This window comes from Ambystoma mexicanum, chromosome 2q (assembly GCF_040938575.1).
Source record: "Ambystoma mexicanum isolate Mex_15411 chromosome 2q, UKY_AmexF1_1, whole genome shotgun sequence".
NCBI lineage: Eukaryota > Metazoa > Chordata > Amphibia > Caudata > Ambystomatidae > Ambystoma > Ambystoma mexicanum.
The window spans coordinates 28401185-28424861 of record NC_090924.1 but is presented as its reverse complement, the minus strand read 5'-3'; the positions used below and the strand labels follow the sequence as shown (position 1 = coordinate 28424861).

At 44.9% G+C, this 23677-nt stretch overlaps 1 protein-coding gene across 20 annotated transcripts in view; it reads right to left on the bottom strand.

Annotated features, from left to right (window-relative positions):
- The window catches only part of RBFOX1 (RNA binding fox-1 homolog 1), a 1014010-nt gene that overhangs the window by 763048 nt on the left and 227285 nt on the right, over positions 1 to 23677 (bottom strand). The window contains exon 1 of one of the 20 annotated variants that reach the window (XM_069646801.1): positions 16050 to 16536. The exons of the other annotated variants lie outside the window; for them this stretch is intronic. The gene's annotated coding sequence lies outside the window, so the exon portion shown is untranslated. Of the gene's footprint in view, positions 1 to 16049; positions 16537 to 23677 lie in introns of those variants that run through there. 20 annotated transcript variants of the gene reach the window in all.

Here is a 23677-nt window from a genome sequence, read left to right as displayed (position 1 = left end):
CAAAGATGCCATGAAAGACAGACTTAGTCAATATTCACATATGTGTCTTGAAATCAGGCAACAACCACAACAGTCAGATATTGAGACTGTAGATGGAGCCGGTGGAGGTACTTTTGAACAGACATGTGCTGCCTCGCTATTCGCAACCTCAATCCACTCATGCCAGGTTGTCAACTCATTGGGACTTGACATCGAACGTGCAAGTTCCTTCATTACTGAGGGTTGGGCAGGATTTGAGCCCTGACTATAACACCGGCAGCAGGTTAATATTAACAGTTCTGATCTGACTTCCACACTCTTTTTTATTCTTCAAATGTATACCTGCCAAGATTCACTTGCCTTTTAATAGCTGATGTCAGGCAAGCAGCATGCGGCAAGTGCCATCTCAGGACTATAATTTTAAATACAAAGAGTCTTGCATCAACTGTCGCATTGACATGCAGCAAATTATCCCACATCGCCTCTGAAAGTGCATCCTTCTAAACTGGAGAGGACAAGTGCTTGCTGTGTACAGAAAAGTATGCTGAGGAAGCTGGCCTCTTTCCTTGCCGTTTCCCCCTTGTTTTAGGCAATTTGTATGATGCCCCCATACCGATTTTTACAACATTATTCCCAATGTGCTACCTCCTGTCAGATTGCAATGAAAAAAGAGTCCAGGGCACATCTACATGCGTGTTCATTTGCCTTTCTGCGGGATTATCTTTGCTACGTCAAGCATTATAAGTAAATCAAAGAAGCTTCTTGGGTACGGCAAGAGTAGCACTAATCTCCAGACAAATATTTAGAAGGCAGCTTAGCTAGCTCGCGCTTCAATCGCTTCCAACTGATTTGACTTATTCTAATTACAGCCTTTATGGCATAAACGCCATTTTTATGTTGCCGAGGAGCAGTTTCATTGCTAACACACGAGATTTTGCTGAGTTTCTTTTCCCAGGTTGATTATGGAAATGGCGCTCTGTAGCTTTCTTCTAATTAGAAAAACACACTGCGAGGAACACCAAGCACTCTTAACATTAATAACGAAGTGACGGCGCCCCTCTGCAGGTCTCTAAATCATGTCCCCAAGTATGACACTACACAATGATGGCTACTCACAAAACGCTTCGAGTTTGGAGCAATGTTCCATTTTCATTGCATAAATGACGCAGATTCGTGAAGAAGTGATTAAGTAAATCTTCCCAAAAGTACTGAGTGTGTACATCTCTGGCCTGCAGGTATGTATGTGTTTATTTATCTATTTACCTATGTATGTATTATTTTTTTTTATTGAGTTGGTGTTTTGTTAAACGTCCAAATAGAAACAAGGGGACGATGGAATGCCAAAACTGGCCGAGCAAGTGATAGGTTAGAACGGAATGCAGCTGACCAATGATTGCTGACGAGGCAGAGCCACACGCCTAGTAAATAGATCGTCACCCTCACAAGGTGTCCAGCTGCAAGAAAGCAATATGAGGGGACTGCTCAAAATGAAAAGTGAACCTGGCCTTCACGAGAATAAATCCCTATAAACACTGATGTCCCCTGTCTTGGCACTGTCACACAAGCCATATTGATATGTTCACGCTGGTGAATGATATGATATCAAGTGTTCTAAGGTGCAATTCAAAAATGGTCTATTGTGACAACAGATTCTTCTTACTTAGTGACATAGGAATTTTCTAGTTGCCTGAATGGTCTTACAAAGGCACTAAAAATACTGGTTCTACCAGTCAATGAAGTATGAACGGGTGCCCTACTTTTAAGAGTTAGAACCACCACATGCATTGGATTCCAACAAGGCAAGTATGCTTCTGCTGGAGAACTAGAAATGGCAGCTACACCCACAGTTGTTTGGGCTTCATGCATGTATCTATGCCTGTATGTATGTACATATGTATGTTTGTTTACATGGGATTCATAAAGTTCAAACCTAGCTGGCAATCACGGGATTGATGGTAGGCTGCGGAGGATGCATGGATGGCCAGAATGGATTGGTGCAGCAGGGGTGGGTGTGATTCCAGAGCGGGCTAGGTTGGTTACGCGGGGAGATAGGTGAGATAGACTTAAAGATGATGGTCTTCAGATCCTGGTAGTTGGCCATGGGTGCTGAAACTTAATTTTTGTAATCTGTAACCTTACTTGAGATTTGAAAAAGGATTGCAAAATGGTCCACAGCCTTCTGCCCACTGGCCGATTTAAAACACTACCAGATCACTAGCCATGGTGAAAGTGATTTTTCACCACAATCTCACTGTATTGTTTAAATTACAAAAAATATTTTTAATTATTTTTTGACCATATCCGGGGGGTATAATTATAATTATAATTAGTACCCGGCGAGGACACAATCAGAATGAAAGAGCCATTCTGATTGGCCCTCGCTGAAGCATTACCTGGCCGAGAAACCTTCAATTCTCAGCTGGGATTCCAGCCGCCTTGTCCTCGCCAGGGGGTGTGGCAGCCCCTCAGCCAATAGGGAGGCTCAACTCGAGTCGGACTCCGTTTTCCCTATCCCAGTGGCCATTTTCTTTGTCTTTTTTTTTTCTCCGGCAACGCTGCAGTGTTTCGGGACAAAAAAAAAGCTTTTAGTGCCCTGGTCACGCAGTTCTTTCGGGCATGGATACTAATAGCCATATGCCCCTTGTGGCAGGGGCATAACTGAGTCGGTAATGCCCCCACCGCTCGGGACTTATTGCTTTATTAGGGTTTCCTTTCAATTTAATAAGGACCACGAGATTCTTTAAGTAAGTTACCACCACTTTACCTAATGATTCTTTGCACAGTTTTGAAAGAGCAATTGTCTTGTCCTTTGGAGAGAAATATAGCCGGTATGACTAAAATACATTTTGTTTCTTCTTCCATTATATTTCAGAATGATTATACATTAATTTTCTCACCCTCCTGAAGAACCTTTGTGACTAATGGGGATACACGTGTTGGGGGTTCAATAATTTAAAAAAAAACTAAAATACTCAAATCAAACTTTATAAAAGAAGGCGTTAACAAGAATAAAATTCACAATAGGAGCGCAAGAATTACAGCGTTTGTATTTTTGCTATTTTTGATTTATAGCCTTGGGCAGCCTCAGAGCGAACAAACACAAATGTATGCAGCTCCTCAATATTCGACAACTAACCATTACTAAGAATACTAAGTGGCCATCAGTTGTTTTTTAGGAAGCACCCTTTGTTGCGTCTAAGTTATATGACTATTTTTTGTACATACTTTTTGAAACTTTTAAAAACATGAAGCAGGGACTGATTTGCAGCAAATTCATCCAAGGAGCATTGGCAAGGAACCAAAAGCATTGTTTTGCAAAGGTGTCTGTGTTTTATTTTTTGAAAAGAGTCATAATGTAGGTGCACAAAATAGTGATATACATTTGATGGATGGAAAGTGGCCCATGCCCTTGGGAAGGACAAATGCATGCGGCATGGCAGAAGCCCTAGTTTTCAATGGGAAACAAAAATCTGCTTGCGTCTGTAGCCCAAAGTGCTGAATGGGATTGCAGCAAACCTGCACGAGGAGCATCAGCAAAGACCTGAAAGCCTGCTTTTGCAAAACTGTTCTGTGTTTTACTTTTTTGAAAGTGTCAAAAAGTAAGTACAAAAAATAGTGATGTGACTTTGCTGCTTGGGCAGTAGGCCTGGCCCTCAGCAAAGTCAAATGTCTACTCTGATTTGCCTGCAGGGGAATGTGGCATGACCGAAGCCCATGCCCCATGGAGTGTGGAGACTGGCCATGGCTGCAAGCCATGAGCACTGGCCATTGGTCACATTATGAGGGTATAGTGGACACGAAGCTAGGATGTAGAGTAGGTGCAGTGGATAATGGATGTGGTTTGGTGGGGCTGGGGTCATGTTCAAGCCTCATGCCCTAGGCAATTCAACCATGACTTGCATCCCCAGCATGTGCTGCTGATAACGACACACATCAGTATGTGCTGCAAAAAAAAATGTTTGGTAAAGAAGGTTTAAAGGTCTTTGATATATGTTTAAAGAGGACGTATTAATAACTTATATGCACTGGTGTAACATCATGAAACATTTTCATTCATAAAAAGCTATGAAATTCACAGAATAACCTTTGCTAGAGGGACATTATGGTTAAGCTGCACTTATAAAAACCTATAATATTCAGTAAAAATTGTTGTTAAAGGGACATTATGGTTAAGCTGCCCTAATAAAAACCTATGAAATTGGGGTGTTGTAGTTAATACAGGAACCTAATCATGCATACACATAGGCAATGGCTGCAGCATGCACCAAAGAAGTACAATATGTTTAGTCTTCTAATTTTGGATACTAAAATAATAAATGCTACCTTATCAGAGTTTTGAATAATTTTAAACATGGAATAAATAGATAACAATTCAAGACTCACTGCACACTTGCATTGGTACAAACAATACATATAAAGACCCACAATATATACACATCAGAGGCACATACAGGGAAACTAAAGTAAGGAAGAAAGAAACAACATCACAAGAAAATGTCAATAACATTAAAGTTCATCTTCATGTATACAAATGAATTGTGTGTTTCAGGCCTGCTTATTGACCTGTATATGTACTCTACGAGCTGGGACCAAACCCTAAGGAAAGTACTTTAAGAACAGAAAACAAGGTTAACATCTAGATATAGAGTACCTTCTGAATGTTCATATTCTGACTGCCAGTGAACAAAAACACCTTGCCTAGATATGTCAGTAAACAAAATCAAGTGGCCTAGATATGTGATATCATCAGTGATGTCATAAATGACATTTGTGATGTCATTGTTGATGTCCTGGATGTTTAGCTTAGCAGTGCACAGTGGTGGCATGATTTATGGCTGTTTGTATTACCATAAGTGGCAGATTTCTAGGGTTTTGCAATTTCACTTGTAACCATAACGTCCCTTAACAAGGTTTTTTCACTGAATTTCATAGGTTTTATCAGTGCAACTTAACCATAACATTCTTTTAGCAAGGTATTTTTCACTGAATATCTACCCTATAGTATAAAATCATAAGTGACGTTTTTGTGTAATGTTTTTCTGTAACGTTTTTGGTAATGCTTGAAATAGGGGTCAACGTAAGTCAACATAGGTCTTATAAACATGGGACTGCTGTCATTCTGTTCCACACTTAGCCCACTACAATGGTATAGTGTGCAAATCTGCAATTCCTAAGGCATTTGGAGTGTATTCACTGCTGAAGTTGTCCATGGGTGACAATTCAAAGTACCTTTTTCTGTGACGCTTTCACTTGCAGTCATTGTACATAAAACAGACATGGGCCTGGTGTCATGCCGTTCCACATTTTGCCCACTTTGATGGCGTACTGTCCGAACTACAATTCCTGAGGTGTTTGAAGTCCATTCACTGGACTTCACCCACTGATGAAGTTATGTATAAGTGACGATTTTGTGTAACGTTTCATGTGAACCTGATGTCATTATCTCCCACATACTTTGGTGGTATGCGGTCCAAATCTAAAATTCCTAAGGTGTTTGAAGTGTCTTAACTGATATTGACTGATTAATTTGTGTGATAAACTTGTGTATGTGACGTCTGCCCTAGAGATATTTGTTGTCAGTCTGTCCCATCTTCCTCCGACTTTGCTGGTATACTGTCCAACTTTTGGTTTCCCCAATGTGGGGTGCGAACAAAGCAAGCCGTTGGTGGGATATCTCTACAAGCGCCCAAGCTGCTGAGTCCAATGCGCAGCAGTCAATGTTCAATGTTATTTCCCTTCTTAAATGGGCAAAGTGGAAACAGAAAGGAAAGTAACACAAGTTTGTGTTCTGGGCGATACTATGAAGTTCCTGCTCACTAGTTTGGAATCTGCATTTAGGATAATTTCTTGCAAAGTGGCTTTCAGAAAGAGTAAAGTATTCTCTGAAACCAAACTGCAAATCAAGACAGAGTGACTCCTTAAGAACTGTGATCTCTTTGGATAAAGGGTGCACAGTACCGCCATTTCAGTCAGAAATGGAAATTGGTCGTCTTTTCAAAGATCTAGAATAACCATCAAAGATTCATGCGGGAATGTCTGTTGGAGGGAGGAACTGGAGTTTACAGGAGGCCTATTATCTTTATTCTGTGTGTGTTAGAACTGTATTATGTGGAAGTTTTCCCGGAGAGCAGCAGTCTCCCCAGTATGGTTGGTCCAGGAAACTAATTATCAAATGAATTGTAGTTGGGAATGCTGACATTGTGGTATTTTCTTATAATGTCTAGGTTTATGAGCTAATCTACATGTGCATGTTGACAATTGACACTGCTATGTTGTAGGAATTGCACAAAGTAGTGCATGAAGGTCTGGCTGAACACTGCTACCTACCACTAACTGTACTTACATACTGTCTCCATTCAGGACTTTACATATCACTATAATGAGGGAGTAAATGATCCTGCAATTCTGTTCCGAAATCCAAAATCCCAGTTGCCTTTATATCCCTAAGTGTTACGTTGCTTCTTTTAATGACTTTCTCCCTGGGACCTGAATGTCTCCCCCACACTCACCAATGCGGTTGCACGCAAGACCCAGGCAGGAAGCCAAGCATTACAGACTTGTGTGTTTCGGCACCAGACCCTGTGGACTATCATGTGTTCACCCTCAAAACATGTACCTTCTGCTCCTCATCGCTTTTAAGAATAGAAGTGAGGGCATTCCATGGCCCTTGGTGCTTTGAGGCAACAGGATAAAAACGCAAGTGCTTGTGGTGCACACCTAGGGCCACAGTCCTTAAAAGAAGACAGGTGACAAGTAACATGCTTTTTAGGACTGTGCATTGCTTACACAACGTAAATTACTGAACACATTTTCTAGGACTGTGTAGTGATTACACAGTATACATTACTGCATTGTGCACTGCAGTTACGTTTGCACATGTATTCATTATTAATAGAGTTCATGTGACACTTTCATTCATAATGAGTGGTCTCTTCTGTGGTCAAGATAAGTAGCCCTCTTTTCACCATCAACATGCCATGTGCCTCCAACCTCACTAGCATTTATTTTCAGTCAAATAATTAATTTCTAAAAATCTGGATCGTTAGAACTGTCCACTTTTTCCACACAATGAGCATAGCCTGCATATGTGTGCTTTTCAATGGAATGTTTTGTTTGCCAGTAGTACAAAACTGGAGCCACTTTGGAAAATGTGTTTAGACCTAACTGAACTCTTACAAATGTAAATACACTATTTGATTATGCTAGCAGCAATGCAGCGTTCCCTCGTTTTCTCTACAGAATTGTTAAGATGCTGTTTGGGGTTAGATTTATGAGAGAAACCACCAGTGATGCTGCCCCTTCTCCGATCGCCTGGCGAATGTCTGAGAAATGATGCCGGTTCCACAGCGATTGTTGCCAGATAGGCAAAAGTACCAGCGGCTCCCACAGAGTGCAGCTCCTGAGCTAGATAGAATGAGGGCTGAGACAACACTCAGCTTGCTACCCAAAACAGACAGGAAGGTAGCGTGGGGGAAATGTGTTTCCATATCTTAGGCAGCCCAAAATCTGAGTGTAAAGTGTGTGACTTCCATGACCCTTAGCACTCTGCTTATGGTTATAAGTGTAATCCCCTTACGACCCCTCCCCTTAACTGCCATTTCCCAGACCATTGTTGTACACAGTATGCAATGTATCCATTTGATAGAGAGACAGAGAGAGAGAGAGAGAGAAAGGAGAGAGAAAGACAGACAGCCACAGGGAGAGAAAGTAGAGTGAGATACAGGGGGGATAAAGGGGGAGGGAGAAAGAGAGACAGAGAAAGAGAGAGAGAGATGGAGAGATTCACAGTGATAAAGCAGATATGGCAGCAGTCTGCAGAGGTCTGAGGTAGGAGAGTAGGGAGGACACTACGCTGCTTTACCATGTTGTAAGGAAAATGCTCACATGCAGGTAGATAAACATCTCACAGAAACACACAAGAAGCACATGCTAGTGACGAAAGAGGCACATTGCAATCAAAACGGTAACATATAGTACAGGAGTGAAGGCTTAAAAGGGGTGACTCCAATAAATAAAGCAGACAACATATAGGAGTGGTACGGTAAAGTGGATGGAGGGTGTTAGTAGAGAGTAGAATATTGAGTAACTGCCTAGTCAAAAGTGCACAATTAAACACACATTGAAGAGATGTTTTGAGGTAAAATGTAATATATATATAAAAATGGATGCCCTTATAAAAAAAAAAATACTGTGAATAAAATGCATGCAGTTGCATTAAGTTGCCTTCAGTGATCTGTCTTGGTGTGAGATGGCATGGCAACATTCCCAAATGTGGGGCTGTTCTATTTCATTCTGAGAATGCATCAGATTGGATTGCAGTTTTCATTCACATTCATTTGTACATTCATGTCAATGTTTAGTATGTTGTCAGATTTGGCAGTAGCGGCCCGCGCAAAAGAAGCACCGTTGAATTCCCTCTGATCAGTAGAAGCACACCTGGGGGAGTTCAAGAGGTCTAGGCACGACCACTCTCTCCAGTAACTATTCTGGGTATGATAGCGTCCTTATAGTGTGGTGGTCTGTAAAGAACAGTAACATATACACTGCTTTGTAGTGTCACAGTCATGCCCTCTTCAGCTCCGATGGAAGTGACGCTTGAGACTAGGGTGCATGTCCTACCAAGGGCAGGAGATTGTGAACTGATGCAGACAGATCGAATTGTTTAAATATGTGGTGGTGGGGGAGGGGGCAAGTTTCCAGGAATACCTGGAACATTTACTAGTTTGAATCAGAGGTAAGTGCATTGAATGCAGTCAGTCTGCAGGGTTGTTCATTGAGTGTATGGGAATCATTAGCTGCGCTCAGCCTCCATGTACCAGTTCTGAGTGCCAGCAACATTGTTTCTTACACTGAGTGTGTTAGGGCCCTTCTAGGCCTAGCCCGCCTTATAACAGGCCATGAATCGACACTTAGTGAGTGGCGGGCACCCCTTTGCCAGAGTATATAGGCCTGGATATAATGAGGGCCATTAACAAGGATGCCGGGCTGTTACCACTCGGTACGGCCCGCTATGCACAGTATTATTGATAGTAGCATCAATTGGCTAAGGCAATTGTTGTTCTGAAACCTGTTTGTGCAAGGGATGCACACAAGGTCCCCAAAAATGAAACCAGAAAAAGAAAATGGTGTCAAAAGGGAACATATTCAGGAACGGAAAGGTCCCTTTTTAGTTTCCGAAGTGGCCATCTGAGACAAACAAAGAAGTGGCATATCCAGTTGGTGTGGACGGTTGTGAGCAGTATAGTTGTAAAAAACACAGAGGTGTATGATTGGATCGGAGTTGGTGATGAAAGCGGAATAGGAGATGGGGACCAGTAGTGGCGACATGGGCCGTGAGATGTTAGAGGGTGCACTTGGTGGCATCTGCAGAAGGCAAGAGTCGGCTCGGAGCGCTGGCTTATACCGAAGAAGAAAGCCTGCTTTTCCAATTTGCTGGTTGACTGAGGCACTCCATCAGGGCACTAACTGTTGATAACACTCTGGTTAAAATAACGAAACCGGAGGCTTCTTGCTTTAACATCTGATAGTGAGGGCGGCGCTACCGATTATTCGGCATGGGGGGCTTGATTTCTTGATTTCTTGACCACTAATGAGAAGTGGCTCTGCCTCTTTTGTATTTTTATTGGTGGTTGATATCGACAATGCGTCCAACATTCAGGCTAATTCTGGGAGGCGGCAGAGTGTGTTTCAAATTGAGAATGAGTGTGAATTGTTATTTTGTTTTATTGTGCAAATGTTATAAAAATACATCTTTTACAAACATACAAGAAAGTAGGGAAAACATAAGGAAACAATTCCTACTTATTTCCATAGCAATAACATCGTCTCGTAAAATATCCAAATTCGAGCAAAAGGATAAGCTAATTAATTGCAAGTCTCCTAAACATCTAATAACAGCTGACACCAACGAAACCTGACAGCCACGTAGAAGTCGATACCAAGGTGTGATTTGTTTGACTAAAGAAACAAATGACAGCATTTCAGAGTGTTTCTGTTGTGAACTCTGCAATCCCCATGTATACGGCTTCAGCTAGGCGTGGACTCTCAGTATGGTCCACGTTGTAATCACATCACGTAAGTATCATTGTATACCTACTGTACCTGCGCCATATTAGAACAACGGAACAACATAACGCAATCTGCCATGAAGAAAATGTCCCTCTTTCGGGTTGCAAGGGAGAATACACAATTCTGGCCTGGGATATTAGCATGTCTCTGATGCCAAGCCCAGCTGCATAAGCAGAGCTCTGTTTGGTTGCATAAATATGCATGGCTGTGATTTATGATAGTAATCTTCGCTCGCTCTTCTCCATTGAGGACACTTGGTTCTTATTAGGTCACTTCATTTATCGTGTGATTTTGCTTCCCCCTACTCTTAAAGCAAACTGCACACCCTACACCGCATTGGGGGGCTCAGAAAGCCTCTTTCAGCTCCCCATCCAATGGAATAGGTTTACCACAAACTAAAATGGACTTAAAGGAACTCGAGTCAGGGGAAAAGGAACACGTGATATGAGGAAGACAATGTTGTCCCCAATCAGGAAAGTAGGCAGGCCAATGACATGCAGCAGGCGTGTGTGCCGTTACATTCCCCGCATGTCTTACACGTGTATATAGTGTCGTCTTCTTATGCAGCATCACATAATCAAGTTGGGCACAGTGATGTTACACATATGCAGGCGTCTCTTTACAGCATGTATTCCTTGCTAGCGTGCGAAACATTGCCTGGGGGAGGGGGAGTGACTCTCCAACACATCTTTCCATTCATAATCTTAATATCCCATCACTGCCTTAAACAAACTTAATTAGTCTTCCATTGTGTCATGAGACTGAAGTTAAATTCAATGCAATGACTATTCAGCTTGCTGAATTATTTTCAATCTTTTGATCAGTCAAAATCTTGGAGTACTCAGGCCAAGGTCCAGAATTCATGAACATCTGGGAATGTTTTCAATATGCCCAAGTGAAACTCACTGGCAGCTCTGCGCCATTCTCTGCAAGGGTGCTGGTCAGTTCACTCAAGGTCTGTGCCCACGCAGCTGGGAGATGCGGTCACGTTCCCCGGGAGGTAGATGGCCGGGGGATTATGCACTGCCTTTCTAATGTAACAATTGATGGAAACCACAAGGGCACCTGGGTGCACTCGGAAACCACTGAATCGTGAACCAGGAACCCCAAACATAAACCTCATTAAGCATCCTCCACTACTAGCACCCAATGCAGCATTCATGACTGCTCGTCCACGTTACACTCCGTGCATCGCCAATGGGTGGCGCATGCCACTCATATAGTGCTCAGCAAAGGCGAAACACACCTAGCTTCTCTATCACCACACCACACCACACTGCATTCCCACACCTGCCCAGGCCGGTAGGATGATTTTGGTTGTATGCAAAGGAGCGTCACATCTGGAGTCTACATGGCTAAACCAAAGGTACATGCTCGATTCACCCAAAAAAAGTCACAGCACAAAGACAGCAGGCACTTCTCAATATGCGCTCGTGAACACGTCAAAATGTGCAGCTCACTGTTTCCTTTGCTTCTACAACTCCTGTTTCACAGAAACTACTGTCAAGGGGGTTCCACAATTAGCAGAAGTCCTACTATGCAAGACACAGTTCCAAGATGTTACATTTCCTGAGGAGGGCTGGTGTACACCGGTGGGCAGTGCAAGTGGGTTGCACTGAGGAATGCCTAATACTGCACGTCCCATTCGTGCACTAGCACCTAGAGGTGTGTCCCTTTCCCAGGGTCATGAAAGCAGCTCTACCTGTGCAGAGCAGTACTCACGGAAACACCGTTTACATGATGGCTGATGGTAAAAGAAATGTGCGCGGTGATTGGCTTAGCGGAGTTATTAGATAGCGCAGGGCCTAATACGCTAGCAGGCGCGCGGTTAATGGCGAATCCGCTTTGATTCACTAGCCTCTGTCTAACATGCCACACAAACACAAGTGAAGAGGCAACAGGCAACTCCCCCTAATCACCTCCTGTTAGCTGCAACTGGCAGCAAATTGCTAGTGAGGATTAAGTGGGGAGACTAGCACAGGATCAGTGTCAAGCAGGAAAAAAGGCTCAATTTGCCAGCAATCAGGGACTCTGTAATCACCTCCTTAAAAGCTTTTGTGACTGCTAACACTCGACTTTAAAGGGCGGATGCCGCCTGTGCTTAATGGCATTCTGCCAGGCAAGTCAAATATCAATTTTGTGAAGGAGGCACAAGCAGCCAATTATGCCAGTGGTCTGCCATTTAGCACAAATATTATATCATATCTATCTACCTATCGCATAATATATATATATAACTTTCTGTTGTACAATAACTGGTGAATCTATTACATAATACATTTCTTTCTATCTTTCTATGTGTCTTGTTATCTGTTGCTTCATTCATATCTACTAATACATAATAATTATCTATTCACATCAAGATAAAAAAATATAATATCAAATAGAATAATAATTGCTGTTAGTAATTAACCCTCAGGGGGCTGTGGCGGCCTCCCAGCCAATGAGGAGGCTCAGAACGGGGGCTTTACTGCATGGTATAGACCCTGTTATGAGTCTCGTCAGAGCTGGAGGCCACTATCTTCCCTTGCCGTGAATCCGGTGACTCTCCTGCTGTGTCCCCATACCCCCACCCTCACCCCCTCTTCAACATATTTACCCCACCCACCCCGTCCCCACTTACCTTGTGTGTCATTCTTCCTCCTTCTTCCTCGCAGCCATGGAAAGGGAGAAGAGACTACATGTAGTTCCTGAGTCCTCGACCCACGGTGGCCATCTTTTTTGTAGTTTTTTCTCAAGTTAAGAAACAGTGTTTCTCTACTCGAGAAAAAATGCAAACTCTATTAGTACCTTGTTACAATGTGCCGGGGTTCTAATAGCAATATAACCCTCAGAGGGGTGGCATTACCGTTGAACTAATACAAGTCTCTGGTAGTGCACCCCTTCTCAGGTTATATTGCCTAATCATTATAGTTACTATTAGTAGTATTAGTGTTTATTTTATATATATATATATATATATATATATATATATATTATTTGCCTGAGAGGACAGCCCAGGGGCAAGTGGATGCCTTGGGAACAAGATGATGCCATGCAACATGGGTTTGACCCCAGTCCGGCACTGAACATTTGGAAGAGTCCGGCATTAAGAGCAATACACGTGACCAATAAATGAATATGCATAGCTCTGCATACTGTTAGTTACTAATTACAATCCTTATTAACCACATGTCTGGTGCTCACGTTACAACCTCAGGTGGAGCCCCAGGGGGTATTACACCCTAGTCCACGTGGCAGCCCCTGCTAATTTCAAAGGTGTGAGCTGGATGTAGACACGGCCACTCCCCCCTTGCAGACAGGTGTATAGAGGCCTGCTCATGGCTACACTATGTTCGACCAGGGCACTGCTAACACTGGCATTCTAGTCTGGAATGCATACACTGGCATATAGGGGAGACAGCACAGGATCCACGTCAGATACACGTCACACTGTGCCAAACTAGCAGTACTCCATGTCCGCCAGAAAAAGGTGGCAATGATCTCTTGCCCATGTGCTGTATGCCAGCACTTGCCCCCTTGCGCCTTACTCCCACGGCTCGTGCCGTGTAGACAGAGACAGGCGTAGGCTTACTTTTTTTAATGTGTATTAAACCGCTTGGGGTGCTTTGGTAATCAGAAACGATGCGTGAAAGTGGGGCGAACACATCATAGTGAGTAAGTGTGTTGCTACTCTATGCTGTGAGGTGCGGGTGAGTGGCACTGGCCATCGCCTCTGCCCTGCCCCCCGTCACCCCTCGTTGGCGCTGAAGGGAGAATGTGCCCGGCGGGATTGCCTCTGCAGCGGTCACAGAGCCCGCAGCCTTTGCCATCCGCGGCCCTGCTCCAGGGGACCCTTGGGTCCCACTCCTGAAGAGAAAATGCTAATGTGCTTTTACCCCCTCCATCACGGGGCTCGGGACGTCGCTTGACGACTCATTAACCGAGGGGACGTCTCGAGTCGGCAGAGCGGGGTCGTCTGCCAATGTAAGGTAACATTGAGAGATAGCGGTCGTTTCTGCTCTTTCGAGCACGCCCGTGCAGCTCACACACGGAATTGTGATCTGCAGTCTCGCTTTATGATTGACCTAATTTCACGAGACGGAGAAGCAGAAATCAAATGTGTCTATCCCCAGCTAAAAATAGAGCGCGCCCCGGTCTCCGGGACATGCTCGCTGGCCGGTGTTGGCAGCGCATCGCTGGCGAGACAGCCCACTATCTGGCCTGGGCGGCAGAGCAGGGCAGCCGCGCCTGCTCGGGTTCTTACACCGCTTACATGGCTTGTCCTCTCCATGGACGCGTGCTGTTGATGCGTGAAGGTGACACGAATATCGTTTCCCGAAACATCCCCCACTCCGTGTGTGCCCCGGTAACCCCTGAGTAATTTGGTCGTTTTTTTTGGTTGCCCTTGCTCCTGCGCCGGTAAGGTGTCCATGCATATCAAAAACTTCATCTCCTCGCGTTTCGCTCGGAAAACACTGAAGAAGGGAGAACGAAAAGCGACTGAATCAGGGCACTCAATCAACGTCAGGCAGGTCTCCCCTAACGCACAACACTCACCGCCCCCTGAGCACAATAACAATTCATACGGGGAAACGTCTCTTGAAGCCAGAATTCAAATCAGACTTCTTAAAAGCAATACATCACCTGCAAGGCGGCCTGTCACATACAGGAGACACCCGGAAGCTCCGCAGGGGGCTTGTCCAGAAGAGTAGCATCATGCAGATCCGAATACTGGCTGCACATGACACAACATTCTGCAGAGTTCATATTCCGCACATAGAATGCAACACGCTGGTTCGTAACACGTCTTGCTTTTATATGTCAGGACAAACCCTGCATTGTGTTTGCAGAGGTGGGCCACGTTATTGCACGGCCTGCCCTTGCAGTTCCACCCGGAGGCCGCCGGGCTGGTGTTCTTCTGCACGGGGCAAGAGAGCTCCAGGAAGGGCCCAACTTGGGGGCACTCAGGTGACAGGCGCAACAAATAGTCCCCGCGTGTTTACTCGCTGCCTCGCGGGATGGCGACCTCGCGGCCACTGTAAGTTGCGTTACGGAATCAGTGTTATCGGTGACAACAGTGAATTGCGCAGTACAACAATTCCCAAAACACAAACAACCCCGCCACAGCGCTCTTCCCTTCGAGCGCACAGTTTCCACGTCCACACTAGGCGCTGCATCCTACGGCACCCCCCAAGTCTGCTTGCACCCCAATCAGTTAAACCAGCTGGACAACAACTTTCAAGTATACTATTTTGAGTTTTAGAAAATGCTGCTTATTTTCAAGTTGCCTGATCGGAACACATCTCTTTTCTCGTCAACCACTTTGACACAAGAATTGCTTTAAAAGGACACCTCTTTGTCAGCTCTGAAAGCGTTTCAATCCGCGCACTTAGCATCGGCGGTTTACCCTTGGCAAAAACATTGAATTGTTCCTATGCACACGTTGGCCCACGGCTAAATATGATTTTTCTGAAATTCAAAAGCCGTCCATCTCCTAATGAGTACAAGCAGGAAAGTTGGCTGAAACAATTAACTGCGACAACAGTCTCCCATAGTGCCAAATTGGTAATGGCACACCGCCTGCACCCCAACTGGACCACATGACCCGGCTAACTAATGACAGCGGGACATCTGCCCAAGAAAACCCCAAGCACATGCGCCTAACAACATTCGAGTGCGCGAGAGCATAGGGACCGGGTGTGAAAAGGCTACGAGTGGCGCGGACAAGGGTGGTCACAACAACGCTGCTCTCTCGTGTTCATTCATCAACATTATGGACAGCGCAGTGAAGCCGCCGGCATGCTGTGACACGCTCCTAGCAGAACCTCTTAAAACAGGAGACATTGCAAGATGCCTGCGTGTGCGATTGTCTGCCTTATCGACCTCCCTCCATTCTCTTTTCCTCTCAAGCACGATCAATAATTCTAAGTTTTATTCAAACATTTACGATTATGACTTTTTTTTTCATCTCGTCAAACATAATTTGATACACAAACATTCACTGGAAAGTTCTAATTTACCCCTTCCGATGTGTGGAGCTGAAGAAGGCTCCCCCGTCGCGTGGAGCCGGCAGTGCGTGCGTGCGTGCGTACGTGCGTGCAGCGGGCACCCTGCAGCTGCCTGGCACCGTGGCGGAGCCCGCCCGGGCTGCTTTTCTAGGTCACCGGGAGAGAGAGCTCTGAGCGCAGCAGCTGCAGCCGGGCTTCCCCGATCCACTACCGGAGACTCCTTTGGCTCGGCTCCCCCTCCCGCGATTCCGGGCTTCAATGTGCACACACTCACCCCACTGCGTGCGAGGTTTCAGGGCCACGAGGCAGTGCTAATGGCCGGTCCCGAGCTCCATGAAACAACACACAACGGAGAGAGGTGGCACAGAACAAAAAAAAAGCTTTAAAGAATAGGAAGAAGGGGTGTGCTCGGGAGAGCAGAAGCAGGGTGGGAAATTAATATTCCGAGAGGCAGCTTCTCTGCGTGTTATTAATCATGCTGCTTCTCCGGAGCTCGCGGAGAGCCGGGGTGTGCACATGGGAGGGAGGGCGGGAGCCTGCCATTGGACGCTGCCTCTCATTCCCATACATCGCAGCCAATCCCCGCTTTGCCTTCAGGTACAAATTTATCTGCGAAGCAGCCGCAGCAGAACCCAGAGAGATGAAAACCCCAGGTTCGCCGCAGCTCGGTCCGGTTAATGCACTATAAACTTTATTTGAGCTGACTCCTCGCTTGATCCCCCAGCGCCGGGGTCAGCGAACGGCAGGCAATTCCACCCCCAAAGCAGGCCCTAATCGAATCGCTGCCTCTCTCCCGAACCTGTAATGAAAAAGGCAACTGAAATAATGCAGGTAATGCTGGCAGCCTCCCATTGCTGTCGTACGTTATTACTGCCGATTGCTTGCCTCCATTTCGCCTGTGCTCTAACAATGAATATATTTCACAGCTCACTTGCTTTACTGTGTGGGTGGTATAGCACCGACACCTACATGATATCAAGGAAAATCTGAAACAATAGGGTTTGCTTCCCCAGCAAGGCGGCTAACATGCTGCTGGCGGGAAGGCAATTTGATCAGTCTGCTACAAGTGCAGTAAACAGACTGGGTGGGTGAAGCTTAGGCGAGGCACTGTACTCAAATGCCCCCAAGCTTCTTTGCATCTAATTCAACCCCAGCTCGATTCCATTAGTTCAACTGCTTCCATAGTGCTAACACAGCACGACAGGGGATATATGAGTACCGCAGCATTTTCCAACTGTCTTAGGACCTGACTCCCAGAACCGTTATATAATGGTGTAATCCCATTGAAAAACGCTTTGTGAATCAGGACCGTAGTCTGTTAGTTCATCAAACGTTCCCACGGGGGACCTGATGAGCATCTAGTAGCACTATATGAATGCCCATCACTGTGTAACATAATATGCACGGCAGCACATTCGATTGTGTTACTGTTCTGCAGAAGCCCCCTTGCTCGTTCGCGCAGTCGCGCGACAAACGAGAAGGCTGGCTAAGGAACAGGTAGATCAGCCGGCAGAGATGGAGATGCACACATACTGAAATAGCTCTCTCTCTCTCTCTCTCTCTCTCTCTCTCTCTCTCTCTCTCTCTCTCGCTCTCTCTAGCTTTCACACACACACACAGATCAGAAAGACAACCAATCAGGGAAGTTCAACAAAAATTACAGACAAACATGTGCAATCATAGGGGTGGGTAATCAACCACACGTATATGTATATACACTATGCAGTTCTGTTTCTATATGTCTACAGCATTCTCCTGATAATGCATAATGTTGAACACAGTCTGTGCAGACAGTTGTTCAGACTGTAGCGTCAGAGACCTGTTCAAGTTTACACTTAATAACTAGTGGCTTGCAAGTGGGATGTAGCAGTGAGAAAGTCTATCTATCTATCTGTGTGCTTATTAAGCGCCAAAATCCTCGGGCAAGTCTCGAGCATTTGGTGAAGTCTAAGAACACACATGGATGTTAAACGACTGTAAAAGAGCAAGTTAGGATGCACATGTGTTTTTCTTTTCTTTCTTTATAAGTGGCTTCTCTCTTTCAGTACAACATGTATAAAAGTAAACCGCGAGAGAGAGGGTGAGCTTATGGAAATGATTCCCAGACTATGCATCAGCATTTACATGACGTTAAAGTCATTAAGCGCTACCAAGAATATGGCATTGACTTCGGAAACCACCAAAGCAGAGACCACCTGCACTTGGACGTGTTGGACTGGAAAATTTGCTTTGATGCATGTCAGCAAATACCTAGAACATTTCAAATGCACACCTACTGTGACAAATCAACTTCCGGGGGTAGCAGTGGTCCAGGGATGAATATTGGTTTTTAAACTATCAATCAGCCTAACATCTCTAATACATCAGAATGGATCTGAATAGATTGGAAAAGCAAGCAAATTATAAACCTCCTTGTCCAAATTTGATAACGTGGACGGAATGGCAGTCTTATGTCTGAAAGGTCGTGGATCATTGGTTAGTTGCATCACAGCAAAAATACAATTATTACCCAATGATAAAAGGGATTGTCCAGTCAAGGTTGCATCAAACATATCTACTTTATTTAAATCACGACAGTGTGTCTAACAACACTATGAAATACAACCCATCCTGTAAAGGAATGCAGAGGACAGACAGTTTCAAAGAAGGAAAAGGGATGCTCTCTGGATACTGTCAGGAGGGGGGTCGGTTTAGTAAATAATTGCAACAGTTTAAGGATCCTTGACTTCAGCACAAAGGGATCAATGGGTCTTAAAATGGGACAAAACCACAATGAACCTTGTGCTTGTAGTTATTCTTGGTGCTCGACTGGGTCAAGTCTGTTTCAGGGCGATTTGCAGCTAATGCGACAGAGTTCGAGAAGGGAGTCAGCTGTGCTTATCATGTGGCAAGATGGTTCAGCGAGCAAAGGTGGATGGATGGCTGCAGGCTGGCCTGCATGGTGACTCAGGATCAGAAATCAGTGTCTTCGTGCTGTTCAGTGGTTCTGAAGTACTGGTCGAGATGTCTCAGGTTATTTTGAGCAACTGTGGCATAACAACAGTCAGCGTTGCCGTCGGTTGCAGATTGAGGGACTTGACGGGCTCAAAAATGTCCTTTAAGGCAGACTTCGGTAGATGCTAATCGAGGCACTTCTCCCAGCTTCTTCAATGGACTTGTGTAATCCTTTAAGGCGGATGACCCACAGCTGTGAAATGTGTTGCGTGTAGCTGCCTCGTCCATGGTTTCGGGTTCAGAGACCTTGTGACACTTCCTATCCCGGAAGCTTGCTGCAGAGCTTAGCAGGGCCTCCTGTGTGCTGACTGGGTACCGGTTCTGCAGCTGATGGATGGTCCTCTGAGTTATGTATCTCCTTCTGTTCCCTGGGAGATGTTTAGGGTAGGGATCTTGCTTCCCTCTTTGCATATCATGACCTTCCTTCACTGGCGGAAGATGTAAGGCAGAATGTACCTTCAGTCAGCATCCAATGATGAGTTATTTTTTCTTACTTCTTGTGAAGTCCTTAGATGATCTGCTTAAGGAGGGGCTTCAGCCCTCTTTTAAATATAATTGGGGCACAATGATTGTGTATGCTAGGCCTACCTTAATGAGCTAATCCCGGGGTCCTTACCAACAATCTACTTTACCACGTGAGGTCTTAACTAGAGTTCTTTGCAACAGGAAAGGTAAGGGGGTGAACACAGGAACAAGTTGTGTCCCAGAAATAAAATGGCAGAAACCTTCTCTCAACAGAAAGTTCTGACCACATTCAAATGTGACACTAAGTCCCACCCATCTTCCTGTCTGTTGTTGATCAAAGAGGCTCTCTGGTTATTGGGCCTCTCTGCATGGTCCCTGTTAAACCAGCAGGTCTCCCTTGAATCTGTGGCAAGACCAGACTCTCTGGCTCCTGCAAACAACATTCTCATACCTTATGAATAGAGTCTTGCTAACAGGTTGCTTACTGTAAACAGCAGTCCCAGACATGAAAGCTCACTGTCAATGAAACTGAGGATGGGAGCTGGCTACAGGTTAACAGAATTTCATATGAAAGGTTGTTGGATTTCTGGTCTCCTTTGTTAACCTCTGCAGCCAGGCCCCATGTGGGCCTGTTTGAAGAACCCTCTATTGGTATGTTAATCACCACCACCAACTGCAGGGCCTAACAAAAAAGGAAGGGCAGAGCCATGGAGCATTTGTTAGTTAATCTGGCTGGCCATGGCAGGGGGAAGCTTGGTCCTCTCCTTCCTGGAGATGAAATAGTGTATTCCAACTAAATATGACAGCGCAGACAGTGACTGTAGGCTGTGTCCACCCAGAGTACATGGTCTATGCATTTGTCATGGTTTTATCATAGGAAAATAGGTGTGGATTAGCCCCACACATTTTCCTGAGGTTGGTCTCCGATATTGCATTTAATTAAACATTTCAAAAAGCTCAGGCGAGCACACACCCACCATGCGGGTCATCGAAATTTTCACACCTACCTTTTTCTCTAAGATTTAACCTGGGGCAAACATTGTGATTCTTTGGTCATCCTCATGATACAGCTGTTCAAATCTCATTGTAAAGTGTTGTGATCGAGATCAAGGCTCAAATAAAAAAGTGAACCATTGACCAAGAGACCAAAAGAATGTCACATGTCCCAGAGACTAGCATGACATTCCAGATTCAAAACCATACAACTTATTTACAATTATGTTACAGGTACTGCTCCTGCAACTACGAATCTCCCCCACAAATCTTAAGGACCCATTTGCACTCACACAAATTAAAAACGTACCTATCACCCAAAATGTAAATGCAGGGAGCAAGCACATCTCTGCCCTTTCCCCAAAGTTTGCTGTAATCTACCCCTCCCTCCCAATAAGAGCACGCCTCATCTCTTTTAGGAAGGCATGCACATCTTACCCTTCACTCTTCCATGCAACATGGACGTCAGGGCCTGATTCACAAAACGTTTTTCAATGGGATTGTGCCGTTGTAAATGCTTTTGCAAATCAGGCCTCTGTCTTTTGGCAGACTGGCATCCACCTTTTGACCAAATGTGCTTTCTCTTACTCTATGTAAATGAAGGAGTGCTAGGAAGAAATGAAGCGTTGTGACACACCATTCATAGTGGGAATGCTTCATGTTCAATTACATATATTAACGCACATGATTAAACACACATTCAGATAGTCACTGTCTGACAAATATTGGAGCTTCCCTTCCTATTGCAATTTGGATTCCGGCAGAGCCACTAAACATTTCTATGGAATCCAACTGCTCTTTACACCTGAAAAAACAGGCATATTCCATAGGAATCTGCGAGAAGGCCTCCCATTATGCACATACATGGCAGGAGGAACCGAGAAGTGCATCCACAAGGAGGTTTACAAATGTACAGAAACACTAGACTGCCAGGATGTCCATGCATGATGAACACTAGGCAGGGGAAGAATGACAACTGCACACGAGCAACTGCATTCAGGGTAGTGCACTTGTATGTGTTTCCCTCCTTGCAAAATATGGGCGCATACAACATGTGACCTATACGTTGGCGATGTGCTTTTCCTCCCTAATTGCACCCATACACCGAGTGAGGGTAGGCACACAGATTCAGAGGAGTCATTGGTAAAGCAGTATAACCATGTTAATTGCACCTCTTAGAACTTTCTTGTCGCATAAGTAACCACTCAACAGTGCTCTACTCTTACAAGTGAAGGTTATTGTAGCATTTGACAATGCACACAAGTACCATTGTTGCAATACTGAAGCAATTCAGAGGCTTCAGTTAAGTTACGGTTATGTTTATAAGGGAATAAAAAACAGATACTCCCAATACTCCTATACAATCATAAGGAGACTTCTGATTTGTTTAGCCGATTATGACAGCTACAGAAAAGCCCCCTGGGAAGGCTTGCCATCTGGCAAGGGCATAGGAACCCTGTTTCTTTTTAATTCTCTTAATAATAAAATGATGCATGTAATCCATCCTAGAAAGTGTGGTCGGCTAAACAGGCCCCCTTCCGTAAACTCCATGCCAATATCATAGTCAATACACGTGCCCTGCTGCACCAGTCTCCTTATCTGCAGTTCATGCTCCACAGCAGCACCAATCAGGTTCAAATGCTGCATGTGCTCTGTTTGAAAGCTGCTATGACAGCAAATTCACTGCACACAGAGGCCATATTTACTGAGAAGAACTAACACTCTGGCGGCAGGTTAAAATCTAAATATAAGCCATACCTGGGATTTTTCATGGTGACTGATAGTTCACACATTTATTCAAGCCACAGCTGATTTGTATCATATGCCTGTCAACAATGTGAGCTCAGGCCAGCTATGGACAGGCTGCATTTATCCTCTCCACAATACAGCCAGCAGCAGGGTAGGCACAGAGAGCAGTCTTTCCTTGATCATTTTTGAGGTTGGGTAACAGCTCTCACAAGCCCAGAACACTTTAGCTGGGACATCCTGGGAACCAAGCACCAAAGAGGCAAACCCTAAACAGCCAAAGGAGAAAGGAATGGAGTAAAGGGTTTTCCATAGTGGTTTCCTGTTGGCTTCTCTTTCCTTCCTGTTTCCACCACTTCCTGCAGAGCAAAGTGCTTTTGGTATGATACAAGAAGGCAACATTCACTTGTTACCTCATCAGGGATTGGTCCACTTAAAGTAGGCTTTGCTTTACAAACTTGCCTGTGACCTTTTGCCCCTATAATGAAGCGGTGACAATCTCCTTATTTGATTAATTTTGGACATTTAACGTCTCCAGAATAATTTGTTTGGCCCCTGTTGGGATAGCAGTCCTTTCAAAAGCCTTCTGCTTGAGGTGAAGACAGATGTTCCAAGCTAAAGGCAACCTCTGCTCCTTACGCATTCCAGGGAACATTGGGGGTGAACTGCGGTTGGGCCAATACTTGCACTCTTTGCCAGCTGCACCGGAACCCAGGTTATACATTAGAGGTGAATAACTCCTGCAGATGCCTGTTAACAGCCCCGGTGGGAGTGAAGCCAACAATACAGTCCCATGCACTTGCGCGTTCTCAATGTCACTGGGCCTAGTAAGACCGTTGTTTTTGTTCTCCCTTATTCCCCTCTGTTGCCTTGTTGCACTCTGAAACACTTGTCTACAAGCGCAATGCAAATAAAATATCAATATCAATGGCCAACAAGGACCAATCTTGTCCCTAGTCCCTAAATTTGGACTCACCAGAAGAAGCCCAGCAGCTGGATTCCTGCATTGTAAAACTTCAATGGACCCTTACACAAAATCATCCATCTTCAAACACCTTTTAATCATGTTGATCCACAGTGCTGATTTGGTGTTTCTTCAAACCTTCTATGAACTGCTTCATTCGTGAACGAGCTTGATGTCGCAGCACTGTACCAAGAGAAGCATGCCACCTGTTCAGCTCGATCACCAGCTCACCGCTGTGGATGACATCAAACTGCATCTCTTCAAACATTGCATTGAACTATGGAGATCATAGCATCAAAACGCTCTGGACCTCAACTGAACCTCTGGAAGAATGTTGTCACTCATTACCTCGACCGAGCCATTAACAGCATCTTGAACCATCTCCAACATCGAACTGACCCTAGTGAGCTCCCCGAACTGCACTGCTTGAATTCTACCTTAGAACCACATGTAGCCCTGCTTCAAACCTGCCTTAATC